Below are 17,401 nucleotides of genomic sequence, written 5' to 3' on the forward strand. Positions count from 1 at the left end.
CGGGCCAGGAAAAACAACTTTAAGATTTTGGAAAAGATCGACAAGGAGGATCTGATGAAGAAGCTATATGAACGGGACTGTACAGCCAGGCTGCAGTAATTGTTTGTAGATAGTTTGACTTGCGAACAAAATCGATGCATTTAAACTCTAGTCTCTGTCGAGGCATGGGTTTGAATCCTACTGGTAACCAAAATCATGAGTGATCTACCTCAGGCAGTCACAACGAAGGAGCTGGGCAACTTCAAGTTTGCAACGATTACAGTTTTTTCTGGGTGATTGAGGCTCCTTGGGCCTCTGATACTCTCGGTGCTGAAAGTGGGAAAATGGGCAACAGACTCTGAAAACAACAAGAGCTCTGGCTTCACAACGGCCCTTCAGAACTCCGCTAACACCCTGCTTTAGCGGATTTTGCATGGCTTGTTGATGCCAGTTTTTATGGCTCAACCGGTCAGCATTAGGCGTAAACTGAAAAGTCGGGTGTTTGAGACCATCCAGGCACACAACTTTCATTATTTTGGATCAAGCAATTTGAGTGACCACCGACCTGCATTTAACCCATGATAAAGCTACAACAAGATTGAATTCAAAACACATCCATCAATGATTCTCTCTTCCCCAGCTCCACACGGAGTGAGACTGGGACAAGCAGCAGGGTTTGACCTCGCTCTCCAATCTCCATTGCCAGATTTTATGGGCAGAGAGATCAAGGACAGAGAGTTCAAAAGATCGTACAAATGGTTTGCGTGCAGTCTCCAATAAACAGTCTCTGCAGGTGATCTAAAGTGTGAAACGGTGTGAGTAAAGTGTCAACAGCTGAACAACAGGCGAAGGGATGACCTTTAATCCGATTAAATGAGGCAGATAATTACAAAAACAAACTAAAAGTAAGGTTGTGCTGGCACAAACCAAATGACTGGAATTACGTCAGAGATAATATGAACTGCAGATAGAACATAGAACATAGAACAGTACAGCACAGAACAGGCCCTTCAGCCCACAATGTTGTGCCGTCCATGCTGGAGAATCCGAGATAACAAGGTGTGGAGCTGTATGAAGACATCAGGCCAAATTCCTGATGAAGGGTCTAGGCCTGAAACGTCAGCTTTCCTGCTCCTAAGGTGCTGCTTGACCTGCTGTGTTCATCCAGCTCCACACCTTGTCATGGCTGGAATTATGTGTTCGGTATAAGAATCGCTTGCTGATAGTCTAAAAAACGTAATAAATAATCCAAAACAGTACTAACTAATTAAGGTAGAGAGGTCACAACAATTTATCAAGGTGATGGTGTCAAGATAGGACAATAAGAAAGATTTTACAGAAACAGAACAGTACAGCGGGATCACGTTGCACAACATCAACTTAAGATCATGGTTCAGGCCATCTTTATGGACATGGAATTTGGCTATCAGTTTCTGCTCAGTGATTCTGCTTTGTCATGTATCTCCAGAGGCACGTTGCATGCTTACCTGAAGATCGGAAGTTTAATGTACTTTACTGCTGAAGTGTTCCCCAACTGGGAGGGAACATTCTTGTCTGGCAATTGTTGCACAGAGTCCCATTCATCTATTGTCATAGCGTCTGCACGGTCTCACTAAAATACCATGCCTGGGGCATTCTTGCCTGCACTGTGTGAGTTCGATAATGTTGGCCCTACCACATAAGTATCTCCCTTTATGTGGTGGGTGTTGGCCCGATATCTGATGGTTGTATCCATGTCAATGATCTGACATTTTTCAGAGGCACCAGTGACAGGGTTGTGTGGTGTTGTGTTCGATGTTGTCCTGAAGGTTGGGTAGCTCGCTGCGAACAACAGTCTGATTAAGGTTTGGCGTTTGTTTGACGGTTAGAAGTGGAGGTGTATGGATCATCTTGGCAAGATGCTGGTCATCATCAATGACATGTTGAAGGCTGTGGAGAACATGGTGCAGTCTCTCCGCTCTGGGGAAGTAATTAATGACAAAGCGTACTCTTATAGGTTTCATCCTCTGTCTGACTTCTGAGGAGGCCATTGTGATTTTTCGCTGTGGCACGTAGGAACTGGTGAAATGTTACCAGCTGAATAGCAAGGGAAGGGATGAATGATAATCCGAGCAGAGGAGGAAGAGAGATAATCTCAAGAAAATAAAAAGAAGATGGTGCTGTAGAGAAACAAAATGACTTTGTTATTCCTGCAAAACATTGAAACCAGCCAGACCTGCAGAGCTTTTCCAGCAACTTCTGTTTTTGTTATACACTGAGGAGTGGGGGAGAGGGGAGGGTGGCGAGGACATGAGTGTGATGTGTACATTTATGAGGAAATAGACAGAATAAACAAGAATAAATCTCTCTTCTTGGTGGTGGAATCAGTATCAGCTGGGGGGGGCAAGGATTAATGGTAAGGGACAGGCAGTTTAGATGAGATGTGAGGATTTTTTTTCACTCAGATGGTGGGAATCTGAAATTCACTGCCTGGAAATATGGGAGAGGTGAAAACCGTCATAACTTTCCACTGCTGTTTAGATGTATAAAATAAACACTGAAAGAACTGCGGATGTTGTATATCAGAAACAAAACAGAAATTGTTGACAAAGTTCTGCAGGTCAGGCAGCATCTGAAGAGAAATCAGAGTTAACTTTTCGTGTCGAGTTTCCCTTCCTTAGATCTATTCTCTCCGCAGATGGTGCCAGGCGTGCAGACTTTTATCAGTAATTTCTGTTTAAATGTGATGCCATTTCGGACACGTCTCTGGGAAAAGTGCTGGAAATGACACTTGAACAGTTTCTTGACTGGTAATGATTTGATGGGCCAAAGGGCCTTTTTCTCTGCTGTGGACTCCGAAACTGGGTGATTGATTCAGGTCAGTGAGCAAGGGCACGGGAAGGGGGAGGGGGACAGTGAACAAAGGGAATGAGCGGGTGAAGGGTTGGAGAATTTCACTGACAAATGTTATCATGTTGCGAAACCTAGGTGAGTAGTGATGGAGAAGTAGAGACAAAAGAAGTGTCTGATATAACAAAGTGTGGAGCTGGGTGAACACAGCAGGTCAGGTGGCATCAGAGGAACAGGAAAAATGACGTTTCAGGTCTGGGCCCTTCTTCAGAAATGGGTAGGGGAAGGGGTCTCTGAAATAAATGGCGGGACAGTGATAGCAGGTAGATAGTGGAGTGGATAGGGTGGGAAAGAAGATGGACAGGTCAATGAGGCGGGTATGAAGCTTGAAGAGGTGAGTGTAGGAAGGGAGTGGGGATGTGGATTGGTCAGTGAGGAAGGAGGGGTGGATAGGTGGGAGAGAAGATTGACAAGTCAAGGAGGCAGGGATGAGCGGGCGCTGATCTTGGGATGAGGTCAGGCTGGGGAGATTTTGAGGCTTGTGAAGTCCACGTTAATACCACTGGACTGCAGGGTTTCCGAGCACAATATTAGGTGTTGTTCCTCCAACATTTGGGTGGCATCGTTGTGACGCTGGAGGAGGCCCAGGATGGTCACGTCATCAAGGGAGCGGGAGGACGAGTTGAAGTGGTTTACGACTGGGTGGTGTTGTTTGTCACAAACTGAGTGTAGGTGCTCTCTGTGATCTCTGAGCCTGCGCTTGGTCTCCCCGATGTAGAGGAAGCCACATTGGGAACAGTGGGTGCAAAAGACCTCATCAGCAGATGTACAGGTGAACATCTGTTTAGTGTGGAAGGTTTTCTTGGGGCCTGGGATGGAAGTGAGGAGGGAGGTGTAGGGGCAGGTGTAGCACTTCCTGCGGTTGCAGGGAAAGGTGCCAGGGCTGGTGGGGCTCGTGGGAAGTGTGGAGTGGAAGAGGGAGCCAAGGAGACCGTGGTCCCTCCAGAAAGCAGATAAGAGTGAGGAGGGAAATACATCCTTGGTAGCAGGGTCAGATTGGTGGAGAATGATCTGTTGGATCCGGAGATTGATGGGGTGATACTTGAGGACAAGGGGAATTCTGAATTTGTTTTTATTGTGGGGAGGGGGTGTAAGGGCTGAGGTGTGGGAAACGCAAGAGATGGGGTCAAGGGTATTTTCAACCACTGTTGAGGGGTTGTTGTTTGTGTGTGTGTGTGTGTGTGTGTGTGTGTGTGTGTGTGCGCGCGCGCGTGTGTGCAGCCATTGCCGTCCTTGAAAAACACGGACACCTCAGATGCCTGGGAGTAGAACACCTCATCTTGGGAGCAGAGAGGTCTAGGAAGGACAGACAGGTATCAGAAATGGTCCAGGTGAACGTCAAGTTGGGGGTGGAAGGTGTTGGTAAGGTAGATGAAATGTTCGCGCTCCTTGTGGGAGAATGGAGCGGCACTAATACAGTCATTGATGTAACGCAGGAAGAGGTGGGAGGATAAGGCCAGTTTAACTGTGGAAAAGGGACTGTTCCACTTTTCCCACAAAGAGGCAGGCACAGCTTGTGTCACTGTGGCCACCCCTTTCATCTGTAGGAAGTGGGAGGAGTTGATGGAGAAGTTGTTCAGATTAAGGAGGAGTTCGGTTTGGTGGATATCGGTGAAGAGGGACTGGTCTGGCTTGCGGGACAGGACGAAGCAGAAGGCTTTTTAGGATAATGCAATTATACAGGTATTGGACATCCATGAAGAAGATGAGGTGTTGACGGCCAAGGATTCGAATGTTTTGGAGGAGGTGGAGGGATTGGGTGGTGTCCCGGATGTAGGTGGGACCAGGGGGGAGGAAAGAGAGTCGAGATAAGTAGAGATAAGTTCGGTGGGGCAGGAGCAGGGACGATGGGTCGATCAGGGCAGTCGGGTATATGGATTTTGGGAAGGGGATAGAAGCAGCCCGTGTGGGGTTGGGGAATGATGAGGTATGAGGCTGTTGGTGATGAGGTTATGGGTGGTCTGGGAGATGCCGTTTTGGTTGTCGGGGGTGGGGTTATGATCGGGGGACGGCAGGAGGAGGTGTCAAAAGCTGACACATGGCTTATATATAAGTTATCCTTGCAGGAGAAAAATACATAGAATACTTGTACACACAGCAACAAATGTCCCCGAGAATATCAGAGTCAATGTGTGAGCCTCTTCAAGAAGGGCAAGGTGCCTCACTGTCTTTGTTCAGTTGGACAGATTCACGCTTCATTCTCCCCTCCCTTCTAAAGGTTCATAATGCTGAGTCTGGGTTTTTGTGTGTTTTTTCATTCCCAGCAGCTGCAGTGATTCGGTCGATGGGGTTCAGAAATTGGCACATACCCATGAGCAGCTTGTGGACTATTTCAGCTTCCCCTCCCCTTTGCTGTTCTCGGTGAGACCTTCAAAGGATTTTCGTTGCCTGCAGATCAAGAACTCAAAGCTTGTTTCACTTTCAATGCCATGAGAAAGTTTAGTCTGGAGTTCCAGCAAATGGCTCACGGCGTCACCATGGTTGTCCCTGCAAGTTTATATCCGAAAACACGTTAACTTTTATGAAGATAACAAAGTGTGAAGCTGGATGAACACAGCAGGCCAAGCAGCATTTCAGGAGCACAAAAGCTGATGTTTCGGGCCTAGACCCTTCATCAGAGAGGGGGCTGGGGAGAGGATTCTGAAATAAATAGGGAGAGAGGGGGAAGCGGACCCCCTCTCCACCCCACTCTCTGATGAAGGGTCTAGGCCCGAAACGTCAGCTTTTGTGTTCCTGAGATGCTGCTTGGCCTGCTGTGTTCATTCAGCTTCACACTTTATCTTGGATTCTCCAGCATCTGCAGTTCCCATTATCTCTGATCACAACTTTTATGAAGGTTTGGTTTGTTTGAACATGACCGGCAGAGAGTTGCCTTTTCCTACCATTGGCAATCTCAGTAAAAAGTCTCGCTGGCCCTGCTTTGACTCCTGTCATAAACAGCCTTTGCGTTTGTACTCAGCTTTCACCCATAGTCAGCAGGATTCAAACCTGTGCAGGAGTAACCCAATGGATTTCGAATCCATCGCCATAACCACTTGGCCATGACTACTGGGAGAAATGCCCTGCTGTTTGTCTTTTCAGGTCACATTCCATGGTCAGTCACGCTGTGGATGAATTATTGCTGGGTTTGTTTGAATCCAATCACTTCGCAGATTTCAAAAGTGTTTAATGTAATACATTGTGATGCTGGTTGTTTAATTCCAATAGATAAAATAAACGTTCATTTGCAAATGAAAATATAAATTGCAGGAAAATGTAACCCCAGCAGATCTGGGAGCATCTGTGGGCAGAGAATTTGAGTCAACATTTCAGAACTTCTTCAGAACTCTGTTCTCTTCTTTCTGTCGTGCATTTTAGGTTTTTGATTCTGATTCCAAGCATTCCCAGCTCTTTATTGTAGCTATTAAAGCAACATGGAAATAACTTTATGGTCACTCACCAGACAAGATTTCCGTTTGGTGAACATTTTCCTGACTGCATTAAAACCCGTAACTGTATACTCAAAAGGGAACTGGTAGAGGGAGAACAGCACTTGTTCCTTTCTCAGTGACCTCAAACCACCAACTTCACATGTCACAGTCGAAAGCACCAGCCAATTGCACCACAGAAAATGGCGAGCTCTTGCAGCAGCCCTTAAAGCGGGCTTGTAGTGAATTCAAACTTCGAACTGCCTCACTTGGAATGACAATTGTCTTGTATCAGCTGTACTTTTCCAAAATAAAACCTGGGACACTCATTGAGGAGACCTGGTATCAGATTGATCCTACCCTCTGCAGACCCATCCACATCACTGGGAACCAGATCTTCTACAACCGGGCCCGTCTCCCTTCGACCCTTTCAGTGTCTTGTCTAGTTCTCAGTTTTCTTATTGTCCCTGAGCTGAGATGAGATTTGAATTCCTGATGTGCAGGAACGAGAATTCTTTCCATGTCTCAGCTCAGTTCATGTCCCAATAACACCCGGCCTCTTAAAGAAGTGGCAGGTGTCTGGACTATTTGTGCTCAATCAGAAAGTTCATCTTCATTCTCCTGTGGTTCCAGTTCCCAGAACGTTCTGGCATGTGGTTAGGGGAGGGGAGATTTTGAAGCTTGTGAAATCCACATTGATACCCTTGGGCTGTAGAATTCCCAAGCGAAATATGAGATGCTGTTCCTGCATCTTTCGGGTGGCGTCATTGTGGCACTGCATGAGGCCCAGGATGGACATGTCGCCAAAACCACCCCAGCTAGTCCCCGCCTCCCTAACCATTCCTCCCACCTCAAGCCCCAGCCCCATCCCCCACCCACTAACCTCATCCCGCCTCACTGACCTGTCCATCCTCCCTGGACTGACCTATTCCCCCCTTAACTCCACACCTACATTCACCTTCACTGGCTCTCACCCTGACTCTTTGACCTGTCAGTCTCCTCTCACCGTATCGTCTCTTTTCTCCATCTTCTATCCGCTTCCCCCGTGTCCCTATTTATTTCAGAATCCCCTTCCCCTCCCCCATTTGTGAAGAAGGGTCCCGACGTGAAACATCGAGCTTTCCTGTTCCTCTGATGCTGCTTGGCCCGTTGTGTTCTGTCAAGGCGGGGTATGTTCAAGGCTGAGATAGACAGACATTTAGTCATTTTGGGAGTCAAGTCACTTGTTGGGAAAAGCCTACCTGGTTCACTGATATCTTTTCAGGAAGGAAACTGCCATCCTTACCTGGTATGGCTTATATGTGACTCAAGACCCATAGCAATGTGGTTGACTCTTTTCTGCCCTCTCTGGAAATTGGAAATGGCTGATAAATGTTGGCCTCCCCAAACATCGCCCTCATCCTTCGTATGAATAAAGGATCTGCAGTTCTTGCTATCTCCTGCTAACAGCAGCTTTTCTGCAATACATCTACTGAACAACATCAGATTATCACAGAGATAATGGGAACTGCAGATGCTGGAGAATCCAAGATAACAAAGTGTGAAGCTGGATGAACACAGCAGGCCAAGCAGCATCTCAGGAGCACAAAAACTGCCATTTCGGACCGAGATACCTCTCACAGCCCAGCTTTCTACGCATTGAAACGCATGGCAATAATATGAATCATTTTGAAACTTGGAGAGAGACACTTCACTGGTGAAGGTGCATTTGGTGTAGGAACCGGTGCGGGAGTGTGCACAAGTCAGGTCGCAAGGATTAGTGTCATGTAAGCTGGTTGGCATTCATGGTTTGCATCGCTCAGGCGTGGGTACAATTCCCAGTCAGGAAGTGATGATTTGTATCTCTTCCTGTTAACTGTAGGAATGAAGTAAATTCCTGGTTGTGCACAGAACACGCACTCTGAATCTACCAGAATCAGTCCAGTGAGAGCTTGCATTCACATTGAAGGATAATGGCAGCAGTTGCTTGGGAATTTGACCACAACAAACTCTGCTCCAAGTTTCTCACCATTCTGAGTTTGAACTATGCCGCTGTTCCTTCAGTGTCGTTGCTTCTAAATCCTGGAACTCCCTTCCTAATCGCATCAAAGCTGTACCTACATGCCAAAGAGTTTGAGTGTTTAATAAAGTAACTCATCACCTCCATCTGTGGGGCAATTAGGGATGGGCAATAAATCCAATCCCATTGAATGAAGTCCTATCACAGGCTTCCGGGTTCAAGCTGCAGCTTCTAACTGAACACCTACAATCGGTCAGGAACATGTTCAGAAACAAAGTGTGGGAGTGAAGCAAAAGTGAAAAGCAACAATGGCTGTGAGGGGGGCAGGGGCATGAGGCAGGAAGTGAGTGTGGAGCTGTTGGTGCAAGGATCAACGTTGGCTCCAATGGGCCAGGCTTTACATTTGCTCAGGAACCAAAATGAACCTATTCGTCTTGTTAGGTTCCCTCAGTGTGTGTTAACGTTGTTCATGGGCCCCAGGAGGATGAGCCCATGCTCCTTATCCAGTTAGCTGAAACAGGTGAACTTGTCAGTTTTAAACCATAGGGTCCAGGCCCAAAACGTCAGCTTTTGTGCTCCTGAGATGCTCCCTGGCCTGCTGTCTTCATCCAGCTCCACACTTTGTTATCTTGGATTCTCCAGCATCTGCAGTTCCCATTATCTCAGGAGAAAATTGTCTCTTTCCATGTATTTTCACAGGAGAATATTGAGCTGTCAACAATCCGTGTTGAAAAGTGGTGTTTGATTGAAATTCTCAATGAGTAACACTGATACAGCAAAGTTCCCCAAGTTACTGTGACTGCGTGGTTACGGAAATGGCCCTATGGGTGGGTAAAAAATCAGTGTGTAGTAAACAGGCGATCTTGAGTTAAAATCCCAGCGGTGCCTGAGCTTTACACTGAAGATTCCTTGTCTCAACTTCTCTGAAATGCCACATTATTGATCTAAACAACAAAGTTACTTGCTCCCCTTGATTCATTCACAGACTGAGGGTGTGACTGGCTCGGCCAACATCTATTGCCCGTTGCTAATTACCCACCATGTTTGCTGTGGGCCTGGAGTCAGACGTAGGCGCGATCAGTAAGGATCAAAGATGCCTGAAGGACATTAGGGAACCACATGGGTTTTGGTCCCCTGATGATGGACTTATGGCCATTATTGCATTCTAAATTACAGTTATTTATTGAATTGAAATCCCATGATCTTCTGGGGGTGATATTTGAACCTCAGTCTCCAGATCATTACCTGGCTTTCTGAATAAACAGTCCCGCGACAATACCACTCGGCCATTACTTGCCCTGTCGGTGCAGAGAACTGAGCATGGTTCCTATGTTTGAATGCAGACAGTTATCATTTGGTGCTGGCACTCCTGTCACCTGTTTTCTCCCCATCAGGGAATGGTTTCCTGCTACAATTAATGCATCCTGAGGTTTGGTAGGAATAACAAGGTGAGACAGAATAAACTGCAGCCTTACTGTGGAATATTGTGTTAGTGAGACAGACACCAGGAACTGATCACCCTCATTCTCTGCTGTCACCATTCATTCATTTTACACCAACAGTAAAAACATCACAGTAATCGTACAATTGTGGCATTTTGTTTCTTTTCTGGTGGATTAGGAATTCTAAACACTCATCATGTTTTGAGAGAATAAATGTCTCCTTGGCTCAGTCCTAAGTAACAGAAACACTATTTGGAGAATGTGAGCCCAGTTCCAGGCTTTACAATCGGGGTGGGAAAGCCTCCCAGCAGCTCCAGTCTCAAACACTGTCCAGTCATCAGACTTTTCAAAGAGCAGCAATGGGAAATGAGGGATATAGATAGAGAATCCCTACAGTGTGGAAACAGGCCCTTTGGCCCAACAAGTCCACACTGAACCTCAAAGCATCCCACCTCCCTATAACCCACCTAATCTACACATTCCTAAACACTCTGGGCAATTTAGCACGGCCAATTCACCCACCCTGCACATCTTTGGACTGTGGGAGGAAACCCATGCAGACACGAGGAGATTACACAAATTCCACACAGACAGTCGCCCAAGGCTGGAATTGAACCCTGGTGGCTGGCGCTGTGGGGCAGTAGGACGAACCACTGTGCCACTGTGCTGCCCTCAATATGGATGGGCAGAGTTGGAGAATATAAAATTTGGTGAGGTGAATACCCAGAGACAAATAGAGATGCATATTGAGGTAGACACTAAAAGGGCCAATTCTCCATTCGACACCGCTGCTAACTAACTGAAAGGAAAAGGCGAATAAAACCTTTTAAGCAGAGCCTTTCAGCACCTGAGGGCCATGGTAGCAGCATTACAGGCGATAACAGTCTTTTAATGTTGTAAAGTTGACGAAGGGAAATTAATGTGATATTTTAATAAATATGCTGATTTGACAGATATAAGTGATAATTTCCCTGGCATTATAATATGACAAGGCATAACTGACCTGGTTCTGATGAACGGTCAGTGGATCTGAAATGTTAACTGTATCTCTCCACAGATGCTGCCAGGCCTGCTGGGCCTCTCTGTCAATTCCTGTTTTTGTTTCAGATTTCCAGCATCCACAGTTCTTTATTTCATGTTAGCTTGAGTATCGTTTGGGACACAGTTAGTTACCTCACAGCCCCTTTCCTTCTCCTCATAGGGGAGGCGAAGCAATCCATGCAATCGATTGTCGGAAGAACCCATCCAGTTCACAAATGCCCTTTCAGGACAGAAACTGCCCACCCTTACCTGGTCTGGCCGACATGTGACTACAAAGCCCCAGCAATGTGGTTGATAGAATAAATGCTGCCGAGCCAGAGACGCCAGTTAATGAATAAAATTACAATGAGTCAGCAAAGCTGTCATCGCTAAAAGCTAGGAGGTAACATCTTCCACTCAGTATTTCAAACCAGGGCCGTGGTTCCAAAAGCGCCAAATCCGAACCACTAGACAACCAAAGAACATGCCGGAGATGCTTGTATCATTTCTCAAAAACGTTGTTTTTGCCTTTCCATTTTCGATCCTTTTGGTGACAGGTCAGTTTCTCCTAGTCTGAGTTATTATCGCGTGGAAAAAGACTATCAAGGCCATTGTATCGGTGCGTGTCATCAGGCATCTATCTATTCTAATCTCATTTTCCAGCATTTGGCCCACCGTGTTGTGCATTCTGACACATCAAGGGCAAATATAATTTAGATTAACCCTGTAATCAAGGTTTTGTGACAGTAAAACAGTGTTACAGCCTACTTATGGAACTCATCCTCATGTTTAGCCACGGAGGGAGATACACAGGCACATTGCTCAGGATGACACTACCTCCAGGCACTTCACGTTCACTCTCTGTCCCCACACATGTGTCGCCCACAACAGGCAGATTTATATGGAGCACAAGCAAGTTCTCCAAGCAATGAGACCTGTTGTTCTGAGCTCAGAAATGAAGCCAACAGTGAGCTGACAAGGTCCCCAAAACTGCTCAACTTCCAATTTCGTAGTTTAGCTTCAGGGAATTGGCAACGAAATCACCCACCCTCTCCTCCAACTTCAGGTGAACATGTCATCTTGCTAGCCTTGAAAATGGGCAGGTTGCACTCAAGCCCGGCAGGACTCGAACCTGCAATCTTCTGATCCGACGTCTGCCGCGTTATCCATTACGCCACTGGCTCGCAATCATGAACTGGCTTCTTGTTAAGTTGAGATGTTTACAGGGACCAAGGTAGAAATGTGATACATGAGGTGAGCACCAGCAAAGGCAATCTCTGTCACTGCTTCATTTCAATGGGCCTCATTTTGTGAAGCAGAAAATTTCACTTGCAAAAAAAAACAAATTTGTCCTCAGATGTCTGCTTCATTGTCATCTGTTTCTCTGCTGAGACTTGGCATCATTTCATTCAGTTATTGCGCAAGTTTACCGACCAATCCAGTGAAACATAATTTCATACGATTACTAACCCTAAACCTTGGTCAGGTAAGTGAATGCATGTGATGTATTCGCAGCAAACACCCTTTTTGATCAAAGGCTGAAATTGATTTCATAAAGAACCACCCCCAAGCTCCCCCGAACATTAAAAAAATACATCAGAGGCAACAACGGCTCATGTAGGATTCAAGCCAGCAACTTGTCACATTTCTAACAGCCACCTGATGTGAGAATCAGACCACAAGGCCAATGACGCAGTCTGAGGACACCCCACTTAACAATAAATGAGGTGCCACTCAGGCAGTGATAGTCTCCCTACCTTGGATGTCGGAGAAAGAGTTCAAGTTTTATCTGCTCCAGAGGTATGTAATAAGATATCTGAACGTGTTGCTTAAAAAAAATCCTACTTACCAATGCAGCAGTGAATATTTTCTTTTTGTTCTGTCTCTCTCCCACGGAGTCAGAGCTCTCTCCATCAACAAATGCATTAAGCCATTTAGCCACGGGCAGGCAGTGCTGGGAGTGGTATACACTTTGTCGCTGTCTCTCAAACACTGGAAGAAGGAAGGAGCAGAAGGCATGGAATCAGACTTGTGTAGCAAATTTTAAAGGCGATTTGGAACTTTCATCAAATGACTTTTATCAGATGCAGACAGAAAGATGGAGAGCTGCTGGGAAAGATAGAAGTCGTAACTAGAGATTAGTCTGTACAGCAACTTAAAATGCAACTTTCTGTACAGACTGTTTGATGTTCAGAATTTGTCTGCACACAGGGCGTCCTTTTGTTTGTGACATCCACAGCAGGAGTTAATGTCTGACACCAACAGTCCCGCGTTAAGTGAATCTGAGTGAAACACTCACGCACTGAGAGACACCCCCAACGACCCTGAGTTGCTGGGCTGCAGACAGTACAACGTGGAAGGGAGGGTTAATAATGAGCCATTGTTTCTCCCCCACCCGCTCCCTCACAGAGACAGGGAGAGTGACGTGATAAACCCATGGTGTCATTCACATTCACATTCAGCCCATCGAGTCCACAGCGACTCTTTGCCTCTTGTATTTCTCTGTAGTTATTCACAAGTTTTGATATCTGTCCCTAATAATGTGGAACTGTGTATGTGTCATGATGCAGTCTCTGGCATCCTGATCCTTTTGTCATTCATGTCTGAAACAGCATTGGAAATTACTGCCTGGCATGACAAAAGAGACTGCAAGTAATGCGTTCAGAGATAATGGGAACTGCAGATGCTGGAGAATCTGAGATAACAAAGTGTGCAGCTGGATGTGCTCCTAAGGTGCTACTTGGCCTGCTGTGTTCATCCAGCTGCACACTTTGTTATGCAAGTAATGCGTTTCTACTTGACCGGATTATTCTCATCTCAGAGAGGAAGTTTGACGATTCAGCTCGGAGCAGACCAACTGAGAACAGGAGAAGACCATTCAGACCTTCACAAGTGTATCATCTCACCTGTATGAACTTGGCCACAACAAACTCTAAACATATTCATGTCGCATCTCTTTCTGCTTCTGTCCCTGCCTCACCTCTAGCTCTCTCTGACCGCCCAGATCTGAGGTCAATGAGCTGCTCGATACAAATGCAGTCAGATCGTGAAGCCAATCTTTACCTTGGCAGCAGGTCCAGGGAATGTCAGGCACAAGGAACGGATTGAGAAGCGATGGGTTATCACATGGTTGTGCGAAGAGACACCGGGATTCCATCTTCCTGTCTCCCAGATACTGATTCCAGGAACATGCACAGTGCCAGTTATCCCCAATTCCAATGGATGACGTGTCTGATCGCCAGATGAGGGGGCAGTCAGACCGACACCTTCCTGGCTCGGGTGCATTTTGAAAACGCTGTCCTGTCACTTCACAAACGAAGCTGACCACAAATGATCATAGAGGGCTCGAGCACAGAAAAAGACCCTTCATCCCATCCGGCCTGACCAGTTGAACTCAAGACCTTGACTGTTCTCGGAACAAAATCAAAATTGCTGGAAAAGTTCAGCAGGCCTGGCAGTATTTGTGAAGAAAAATCGGGATTAACACTGTGGGTTGGCTGACCCTCTCTCAGGGCTGACTGTTCTAGTCTTATTTGCCAGCAGATAGCTCACAGCCTCACCGCGGCTGCCCTGCAAGTGGATATCTTCAAACTGGTTGACGTTTATGAAGGTTCGTGCCTGTTCTGCAATGACAGGCAGTGAGTTGCCTTCTCCCCACCACTGATGCCCTGAGTGAAAAGTTTGTTTCCCACTGCTTTGATTTCTGTCACATGCAAAATGGAGGGAACAAACAGCCCTCACACTTGTCTCCAGTTTCCCCCCACCCCCGCCACAGTCAACAGGATTTGAACCAGCACAGGGATGCCCCAACAAATTTGGAGCCCTTTACCTGAACCAATTGGCCATGATTACTGCAAGTGGTAGGATGTTGTTTATCTTTTCAGGTCGCATTTGGTGATCAGTTGAGCTGTGGCAGAATGAATTCTTGCCTGGTTTGTTTGAATCCAATCACTCTGCAGATTTTTAAAGTATGAAATTTGGTTCATGGTGATTCTGGTTGATTTATTCCAACAGATAAAATAAACATTCATTTGCAAGCAAAATATAAACTGCAGGAAAATAGCTCAGCAGATCTGGGAGCATCTGTGGGCCAAGAATTTCAATCAAGATTTCAGAACCTCTTCAGAACTCTGTTTTCTCCTTTCTGTAGTGCAGTTTCTGTTCATCGTTCTGACTCGAAGCATCCCCAGCTCTTTATGGAAGTAAGGAAAGCAACATCAAAATACCAGTCTGGTCACTCACCGGACAAGATTTACGTTTGGGGAATATCTTCCTGACTGCATTAAAGCCTGAAACAGTACAGTCAAAAGGGAACTGGTGGAGTGAGAACAGCTCTTGTTCCTTCCTCTGTGGCTTCAAACCCCCAACATCACATTTCACAGTCAAAAGTGACAGTCATTTGCATCACAGAAAATGGCAAGCACTTGTAGCAGCCCTTAAAACGGGCTCGTAGTGAATTCAAACTCTCACCTGCCTCGAATGGAATGATAATAGTCTTGTGTCAGCTGTACTTTTCCGAAATTGGAGATATTTCACGAAAAAAACAGCAGTGTTGCAGAACCAACGCACAGAATACTGCAGAAACTCAACAGGTCCAGTGATATTGGTGGAAAGAAAAACAGAGCTGAAGTTTTCAGTGCAGCTGGATTCTTGTTCACAGCATGTGTGCCCTGAATGTCAATGCACTGCCAGAACTGAGAAAACATGACCTTGTTTCGACAAAAATATAGCTGGCAGGATTTGACCCTACATGGGGAAACCCCAAGGCATTTCTAAGCCATTGCCTTAACCACTTGGCTACAACTACAGGCCACTGAACATCTGTTAATATTTCTCATGAAATGGTTCTAACAGGAAAGGCGAGTGCTCGATTTATGATGTCTGCACCATGACCCTAATATCTCCTGTCACCCTGTACTTGATCAGAACAAAGTCGGCTGTTGTGGGATTGAACTGAACTAAACACATTGATGAACGATAGAGTGGATGGAAAGGATCCATCTCCATGAGCAGAGAGATTGATTGTCAGGGCAATGGATCTAGAAATAATTATGTCCTTTTATTTTAATCACGCCTTTCACCACCACCTAAATCGCAGCCACCGAAGTACGTTTGGAACAGATTCAGCTTTGGGAAATCTAACGTGCAAATCTGGGCAGTTGGTTCAATGAGAGGCCTAGAAACAAAATGTTTCAAATACTTACAACTGGGGCTGGGGATGCCAGTGAGTTCACACTGAACTTAGGAGGGTTGTTGTGTTCTGATTTATACCCGACTGTGTTAAGTCAGGGAAACGAGTTGCCCATTTAAATCAAAGATAGGGTGGGTGTTCTCACACTCAGGGAGAAGCAAATCTGTGGAATTCTTGAAAACAGAGGGTGTCCTGGCTCGGTATATTCAAGGCTGAGACAGACAGACATTTAGTCATTTCAGGAGTCAAGGGCCACGTGGATAAAGCAGAACAGTGGTGTTGAGGATTACCAGATCAGCTTGGACCTCATTAAAATGTACAGCTGACCTGATTGGCCAATGGCTTCCATCTGCTCCAATTGCTTATCTGTCATTTGGAAAATGCAAGGGAACAATGTAAAGGAAAAAATAGCAGAACATTCACCAAAGATGACCGCAGTCAAACTGAGTCAATATCGTTTGATGAAAGGAAATCTGCACTTGACACTTTTCCAAGAGTTGCTTGCTAATGTTAAAAATGGAGCTCATAAAGGGAGCCCGTGGACGAAATGTACATGAATGAGTGCCAAATGCTGGCAAATGGGGCTAAATTAATTTCAAATATCTGGCCGGCATGGACGAGGTGCACCGAAGTGTCTCTTTTCACGCTGTCCATCTGGACGGAGCGACACTTGCTCATTCCCAATTTAATTGTTTGTTGGCAAATGCCAGTAGAGCCAGTCTCTGTGGCGCAATTGGTTAGCGCGTTCGGCTGTTAACTGAAAGGTTGGTGGTTCGAGCCCACCCAGGGACGCAGTGCTTTTTCACTCTTAACCAAATGACCATTCTCCAGGGCGCTTTTTGGCTGCCAGAAGATAACCGTGTTTGCTCATCATGAATCGAGCGATGCCCAACATGGACAGGTCTTAACGTGCAGCCGAAGCTAAAATGACAATGCGAACGCAGTTGCAGACACACCAAAGCATAAATGCTATCTGTGAGACAGGTCGACTTGTTTGTGTCGTGATCTACTTACACAAGTGGAAGCGGGGCAATCCCAAACTGTGCTTCCACTATACTGGGAGTTTAGTCCTACGCCACTTTCCGGAAAATGCTCTCAGAAGGAAAATGAAAGAAAGGATGAGAATGACCCATGAAAAGTGATGATTAACAATCACAACCTCAAAGAGGCTGTGTTTCCCTTCTGATCAACAGTGTGGGTGTGCCTGCCCAGCAACGATTGCAGCGGATTGAGATAGCAGCTCATCAGGTCCATTCTCCAGGAGAGAAATGGGTGAAATGAGAGAAATTTAACAAAATTTAACATCGCAATTATCCTCCTTTTCACCATCACAGCAAATAACTGTGGTAAGAATTAATGCAGGATTTGATTTCACAGCAACAGTAGTGTAACGATCTCCATTCGCTTTCAGTGAAAAGAGTGAACAATGCATCTTGCCTGGAACATGAAGCAGCAGAGCAGCCTGCTTGTTCCG

At 46.0% G+C, this 17,401-nt stretch overlaps 1 non-coding gene across 1 annotated transcript; it reads left to right on the forward strand.

Annotated features, from left to right (window-relative positions):
* The first annotated feature begins 16,645 nt into the window (after positions 1–16,645).
* On the forward strand, positions 16,646–16,719 carry trnan-guu (transfer RNA asparagine (anticodon GUU)). The gene has a single exon. It is a non-coding gene; the product is annotated as a tRNA-Asn (tRNA).
* The last annotated feature ends 682 nt before the right edge of the window (positions 16,720–17,401 follow it).

This window comes from Stegostoma tigrinum, chromosome 11 (assembly GCF_030684315.1).
Source record: "Stegostoma tigrinum isolate sSteTig4 chromosome 11, sSteTig4.hap1, whole genome shotgun sequence".
Taxonomy (NCBI): domain Eukaryota; kingdom Metazoa; phylum Chordata; class Chondrichthyes; order Orectolobiformes; family Stegostomatidae; genus Stegostoma; species Stegostoma tigrinum.